Raw genomic sequence first — 7,446 nt, forward strand, 5'->3', positions numbered from 1 at the left:
AATATTCCAGATGTCACATTGAAATCGCCCATTAACACTGTCCTAAGCTTGCTGTTGATCCTGATTCTGATGTTGCTCAGTGCTTCATAAAGCTAGTCAATTTCCTCCTCATCTGCACTCTCACATGTTGAATACACTGAGACACTTCTCGTCCTAATTCCTCCAATTACCATATCTACCTACATCATTGGCTTATTTACATGCCTAACAGAAATGACAGTGTGTTTCTGATTAACAGTCCTACACCACACTGCTCTTTTTTTTAACATCTGTAAAGGACACTTCATAATCCATCTCTATTCTCCCCTTATCTGAACATCATTATCATCTAACACATCCAGATGCATCCTCTTTAGTGACTCAGCCAGTTCAACTTTCTTCCCACCATAAGCTCCATTTATATTGATAGCTTCCCATCGAATTCCATTTCGTTAGCAAAGTTGTTTGCAAGGAGTCGGTCACCTGTCAAATGGAAGTGAGACTGCGTTACTCCCATAGGTCCAAGGCATGCTTAAAGTGTATGAGCTCAGTAAATTTGTGAAGCAGGATGCTACCGTACTTACACAAAAGAAAATATATTTCTAGGGGTGGGTTGGTTAGTTCACAACATATATTATGAGGTTGGATTTGTACTATTCACTACTATTCCTGGTTATGTTCCTTACTTTCAGGGAAACAGGCTAGACTTGGGAGTGGTTATGAATGAGAGTATAGGAAGACAACAAGTTGTTATCGTTAAACTGCAGAAGTTTTGTAAAGAAAGTAATAGTGTTAAGTAATTTAATTGATATATATTTACCAGATATTGTCATAAGAGTTCAATCATGGCAGAGAAGTTATAAGAAGTTAAGCCTACATTAAGCATATCTGCACTGGAATCGCTTATGATTCAGAAGACGAAGATGTCATCACAGTGGGAAGGATGCTTCAAGAAAAACTACACTGAAAATCAGCTTCTGCGTGAGAAACAAAGTACAACAAATGTTTTATCACAGAACTAACAGGTTGTGTGCAAATGATGTTGTGCAATATGATATAATTTTGAATAGATTGCTAGAGGGAAGAGCAAAAGGGGTGTCATTATCGTGAAGGAACGAGCGTGCTTTGGACTTGACTCTAAATTTTTCTCGGGGGCGGAGGGTGATTACTGATAATCTGTTTCAAAGGTTGTCACCTCTGTGACAGTGTGGCCTGGTATAAAAGTATTCTAATACAGTAGCCAACTTAGAAATTAAGTTCCAACAAAAACACATGTAAACATTTTACCTTATTGGGCAAACACTGAAAATGTCATTCTTTTCTGAAATAAGAGTCAATGGTACTCTGCTTAAGGCCATTTCTGTAACTTGTCGAAATAAGATCTTTTATTGCATCCATTGCATTCACAACATTTTCTGGGGCATTGCTGGTAGCGATAACACTGTCCAGAATCAATACGGCTGTCATTGCATCTTTAACCATTTCCGATGTTTCGTCTGCTTGCGATTCCACTTCCGTTAGCTCACACATGTCGGAGAATGTTTGTTACTGGTACCTGATTCACAAAGTCTTTGAAAGTTTCTTCCAACTCCAAAGGCTGTTGTAAATCAGTCCAGTCCCAGTTATCTGCATCGGCCACGATGGTTTCTTCTGTATCGTTTGCAAAGAACTCGCACTTCTGTAAGCAGTTCTTTATAACAAATGGTGTAACAGTGTCCCAAGCCACAGCTATAGTCCATATAGCATCCATGACATTCCACTTCCTGATATCAGAGTAGGGCACATTTCTTGATACCTCTCTCATGAACGAGCCGCTTCCGATATGCACGTTTCACGCAGTAAATAATCCCTTGATCCAGTGGTTGCATTTGGCAGGTAGTGTTTGCCGGCAAGTACAGGAGATCTGGATATTTTGAAGTTCCAGTCCATCATGGTTGTGGGCAGCGTATCAATCCAGAGTAAGAAGAATATTGCAGTCTACATGCCAGCTTTCTTTCTAAACACGGCAGCCATTCACGGAACATATTTCCTGGTATCTAAGTATTGTTAGAACATCTATAATCACACGCAAATTTCTCCACACCCTTAAAACAGCGGGGCTTTGCGAACTTTCTTATAACGAAAGGGCGTAATTTCTGACTGCCATCTGCGTTACACAACAGCATTACTCTCACTCTGTCCTTAAAAGCTTTTCTGTCGTGACAAGCCTGTCCTTTCACAGCAACAGTTCTCTTTGGTTGGGCATTAAAAAAGAGAGCTGTTTCATCCATACTGAACATGTCCTTGGGTGCATATTTTGCTAAAATCGGTGCCACTCGTTCCTGCCATTCATTCATACTTTCTGTGGCAACACTTCTACTTTTGCGACTCACTGTCAAGTGATGTTATGCCGTTCTTTGAATCATTGCAGCCAGCCATTCGAACACTGGAAGTCCAGTCCACAGTTCAATGCCAGTTCGTTGGCCTTTTCTTTTATCAGTGGCCCATCCACTGGAACGGGCGTGATGAAACCACTCTATTAACTCATCTTCTAATTTCGTGTGCCTTGCTCCTTGAATTCGCCTCCGTTGTTCAATCTTCTTACCTTCAATCTCGATTATTTCAGAACATTGAAAGTGCTGATAGCGGTATTCCGTATGTTTTAGCTATTTCACTTCACATTTTTTTTTCTTGTAGACTTCCTTGATGTTCCGCAATTTCTCCCCTATCATCTTCGCAGAATAAGTCTTCTTTTCCCCCATTATAAACAAACTTACGCTCTACGAAACTTGAACAAAAATAACTCTGCGACCGTACCGTACGTGTACCTCACGACAATAATAGAGCTCTTTGACGACGCGATAAAAAAAGTAACAAAGAAGCAGCTATATACTAAAGTAAGGTCAACGTACTATTCGGGCACGTATGCGACAGGAGATATGTTTTACGCTCATTGTCGTCTACAATGACTTTATTTGTTAACTGCTCTGCAGCAACCAGATTACAATACTGATTTTTAATTACATCGTTTGAGTCTGATAAGAACTTAGAATTGCATATTAACCGTATTTTGAATTAACTGATCGAAATAACACATGAAGGCCTATACTTGAATTCGTAGTCAAAAATTAATGTGAAAGAAAGGAAGGTATTAAAATTAGGACTATTAGGCAGTACCATATCGCTGATAAAACAGGCATGAGGGAGTTTTAAAAAAGTAACTATGATCGCTGGAAAATGGTAAATAAAAATGTAAACAGACTCTGGGATGGGTTTAAAGCAATTCTTGAGGAATGTGAAAATAGGTTTGTTCCCTTAAAGGTGGTAAGCAGTGGTAAGGATCCACTATATTATAACAGAAGTAAAGAGACTAAGGAGGTGGTGCAGACTGGAAAGAAATAGTTAGAAATTGTTATGGAAGTAAGGAGAAATTGAAGGAACTTACTAGGAAATTGAATCTAGCAAAGAAGTCAGCTAAGGATAACATGATGCCAAGTATAATTGGTGGTCGTACAAATTTTAGTGAAAAGTGGAAGAGTATGTACAGGTACTTTAAGGCAGAAACCGGTTCCAAGAAGGACATTCCAGGAATCATTAATGAACAAGGGGAGTGTGCATGTGAGGATCTTCAAAAGGGAGAAGTATTCATTCAGCAGTATGTAAAGATTGTTGGTTACAAGGATAATGTCCAGATAGGGAACGTGAGTAATACTAATGAAGTATTAAAATTTACCTATGATAACAATGACATTTACAGTAAGATACAAAAGTTGAAAACTAGAAAAGCAGCTGGAATTGATAAGATTTCTGGGGATATACTAAAGGCAATGGGTTGGGATATAGTACCATATCTGAAATACTTATTTGTTTGGTTGAAGAAGCTATACCAAATGAATGGAGAGTTGCTATAGTAGCCCCTGTGTATAAAGAAAAGGGTGATTGACATAAAGCTGAAAATTACAGGCCAGTCAGTTTGACATGCATTGTATGTAAGAATGCTTTGGGAAAGCATTCTTTCTGATTATATTAGACATGTTTGCGAAATTAATAACTGGTTTGACAGAAGGCATTTTGGGTTTAGGAAAGGTTTTTCGACTGACGCTCAGCTTGTAGGATTTCAGCAAGATATAACAGATATCCTGGATTCAGAACGCCCAATGGACTGTGTTGCGATTGACCTGTCTAAGGCATTTGTTAGGGTTGATCATGGAAGACTACTGGCAAAAATGAGTGCAATTGGACTAGAAAAAAGAGTGACTGAATGGGTGGCTATATTTCTAGAAAACAGAACTCAGAGAATTAGAGTAGGCGAAGCTCCTGTAATAATTAAGAGGGGGAATTCCTCAAGGCAGTATTATTGGACCTTTGTTTTCTTATATGTGTAAAGAAGTGGAATCAGAGATAAGGCAGATGATGATATTCTGTACAGAGTAATAAATAAGTCACAAGATTGTGAACGGCTGCAGGGTGACCTCGATAGTGTTGTGAGATGGACGGTGGGCTATGGTTAGGGAATTCGATCCCGGCCGTTATTTCTAATCCCGGGATTTCGGGATTACACTTAGTCAATCCCGGGATTGAAAGTTGCAAATTAAAAAAACAAGATATTCTCACAGAAATCAGCTGTTTAATCAGAAAATCAAATTTTAGACAAAATAAACATTTTACGGTATACACCTAGCTAATCTAATCACTCTTAATCAGACTTAGTCAGAATAACCAGATTTAAAATCACTCAGTCTCTATGTTAAAATTATTCTTTTTCAAGAATCAGTGAGATCTCTCTATGTAAGTTTAAAGTTAAAAAAAAAAAACCTTATCTAACAAAGTATGCAAATAAGCTTTAGAAATTAACAACAATCTCTCTGAACATAGACTAAATAGATGACTTTCATGTAACAACATAATAAGTAGGTAGAATATTTCTTAGCAAAAGTATTTAAAAATAACATTTACCTGTCACATTTCTCGTAAATATAAAGAAAACTAATTTAATAGCAACATTCTAGTTTGAATTGCGAAAATATGATCTGAGAAATAACAATGCGTCCAGTGTCTCATCACCAAACCTGCTTCTCAATTTGTAGCACATATATGCAGCTGCTGAGAAAGCGCGTTCAGGTTCGATGGAAGTTGGAGGAATCGTTAGTAAATACTTATAAGCCTGCTCTAGGTTATAGCTCCGAGTAGAACTTGAAGACTTGTATAGGTTATTTTCTTTCTTAACAATTCTGGAAAATTCATTTTCATTTAATGCTCCAGGAGACATAATTTTCATGCTGTTTTCTATTTCCAGCTGAAGTTTTTCTTTGAGCGTCAAATCCCCTTTTTTACCGTATTTCTGGGCTAGACTTGCGTATTTTGATCTTCCTCTTCGTCTTTTTTTACCATTTAATCTCTCAATTAAAGAAACAATGTGCTTTTGCTTGTGATGATGTTTGTTGTTTTAAGGGGCCTAACATCGAAGGTCATCGGCCCAAATGTGTTTTTTATCAGGACTTTGCTCAGACTTGAAAATATATACGCTTTATTTCATCATCGAACGTCATCGCTATTGTCACTATGAGGATTTTGTAGGTAGCATAATACGCCACTCAACTCATTTCTTCGGCGATCTTTCATGCGCTTGTGTGAATGTATCTTGAATTTGGAAGCCAACTCGGAGCTATTGTCATTTAACAGCTTAAAAACAAACTTTAGGGCAGCACCTCTTGTGCATAAATACGCATCAGTGCGACAGAGTGCTTCTACAGTTAATTTGACTGGAGCCAAGACTTTAATGATTTAATCGATGAGCTCGAAATCGGACTCTTCCAACTGCACTGGATTATTCAAAGCTATAAGCGCCATTTTGACGCTAAATTTCAAGAAGGCACTCACTCATCTCACTCACACGGGAGAGGTAATGTACCAATGCACCCAATTGTGGTCAGACTTTTACGCACATAGGGGATGGACTCATGCGCTAAACAAGAACAGGCATTTACACACCGAAAAGACGCATAAATAACGCACTGAGAGTTTCGCTTCACGCAGTCTCTTTTGCAAATTTAAAAAAATGTCAATCCCGAAAATCCCGGGATCCCGAAATCTACGGGATTGAAAAGCGATCGGAATCCCGGTTTTCGGGATCCCGGGATCGAATCCTCTAGCAATTGTATGATGATAAACGGGGTTAAATGTCGGGTTGTGAGTTTCAGAAATAGGAAAAGTCCTCTCAGTTTTAATTACTGCGTTGATGGGATGGAAGTTCCTTTTGGGGTTCATTTTAAGTACCTAGGTGTTAATATAAGAAAAAAACCTTCATTGGGGTAATCACATACGGTAAATATGATTGTTAATAAAGGGTACAGATCTCTGCACATGGTTATGAGGGTATTTAGGGGGTTGTAGTAAGGATGTAAAGGAGAGAGCATATTTGTCTCTGGTGAGACCCCAACTAGAGTATGGTTCCAGTGTATGGGACCCTCACCAGGATTACTTGATTCAGGATATGTAAAAAATCCAAAGAAAAGCAGCTCGATTTTTTCTGGGCGATTTTCGACAAAAGAGTAGCGTTTCAAAATGTTGCAAAGTTTGGGTTGGGAAAACTTCGGAGAAAGGAGACGAGCTGCTCGACTAAGTGGTATGTTCTGAGCTGTCAGTGGAGAGATGGCGTGGGAGGACATCAGTAGACGAATAAGTTTGAGTGGTCTATTTAAAAGTAGGAAAGATCACAATATGAAGATGAAGTTGGAATTCAAGAGGACAAATTGGGGCAAATATTCGTTTATAGGAATAGGAGTTAGGGATTGGAATAACTTACCAAGGGAAATGTTCAATAATTTTCCAATTTCTTTGCGATCATTTAAGAAAAGGCTAGGAAAACAGATAGGGAATCTGCCACCTGGGCGACTGCCCTAAATGCAGATCAGTAGTGATTGATTGAAAGAAATAAGACACTGTGCGACGTAAAGCAAATTCTAAATAAAAATGAAAAAAATCTTTTCACAGCCCCTCCCAAGGGGTACGCCACTGCATCCACTCACCATTTAAGGTACAAGGTAAGCCCGGTGAATGGTTGGATACTCAAAATACACCACCGTTTGCGGTTATGACTCAAAAGTATAAAGATAGGTAAGGGACGGGGTCTAGTGTTTTAAGTAGAATCCGTATCAATAGAACGTGACTTCCCATTTTTAAAAAGTTTGATGCATCGCCTGCGATTCAAGCCTGGGCCGTCCTGATGAGAAGATAGAACCATTGGAACTGAATTATCACCACCGCCAATTACAAAATAGTTTTGATGGTGCCATTTGAGGTTCCAATCAGTTCCCTAACCTACCTATAGGCCTACCTATCGAACTTAGGCACGCATCCGCGATTGTCTTGCTACATTCCGGCCCCCTACTGAGTAATCCCTTACTAATTGCCCCTTTCCTCATGCCGTGACATTTGTCAACACACGGTGGCATTCCCAATACTGAGGCCTCTACAGGGAAATATCCC

The sequence above is a fragment of the Anabrus simplex genome, chromosome 6 (assembly GCF_040414725.1).
Source record: "Anabrus simplex isolate iqAnaSimp1 chromosome 6, ASM4041472v1, whole genome shotgun sequence".
Taxonomy (NCBI): domain Eukaryota; kingdom Metazoa; phylum Arthropoda; class Insecta; order Orthoptera; family Tettigoniidae; genus Anabrus; species Anabrus simplex.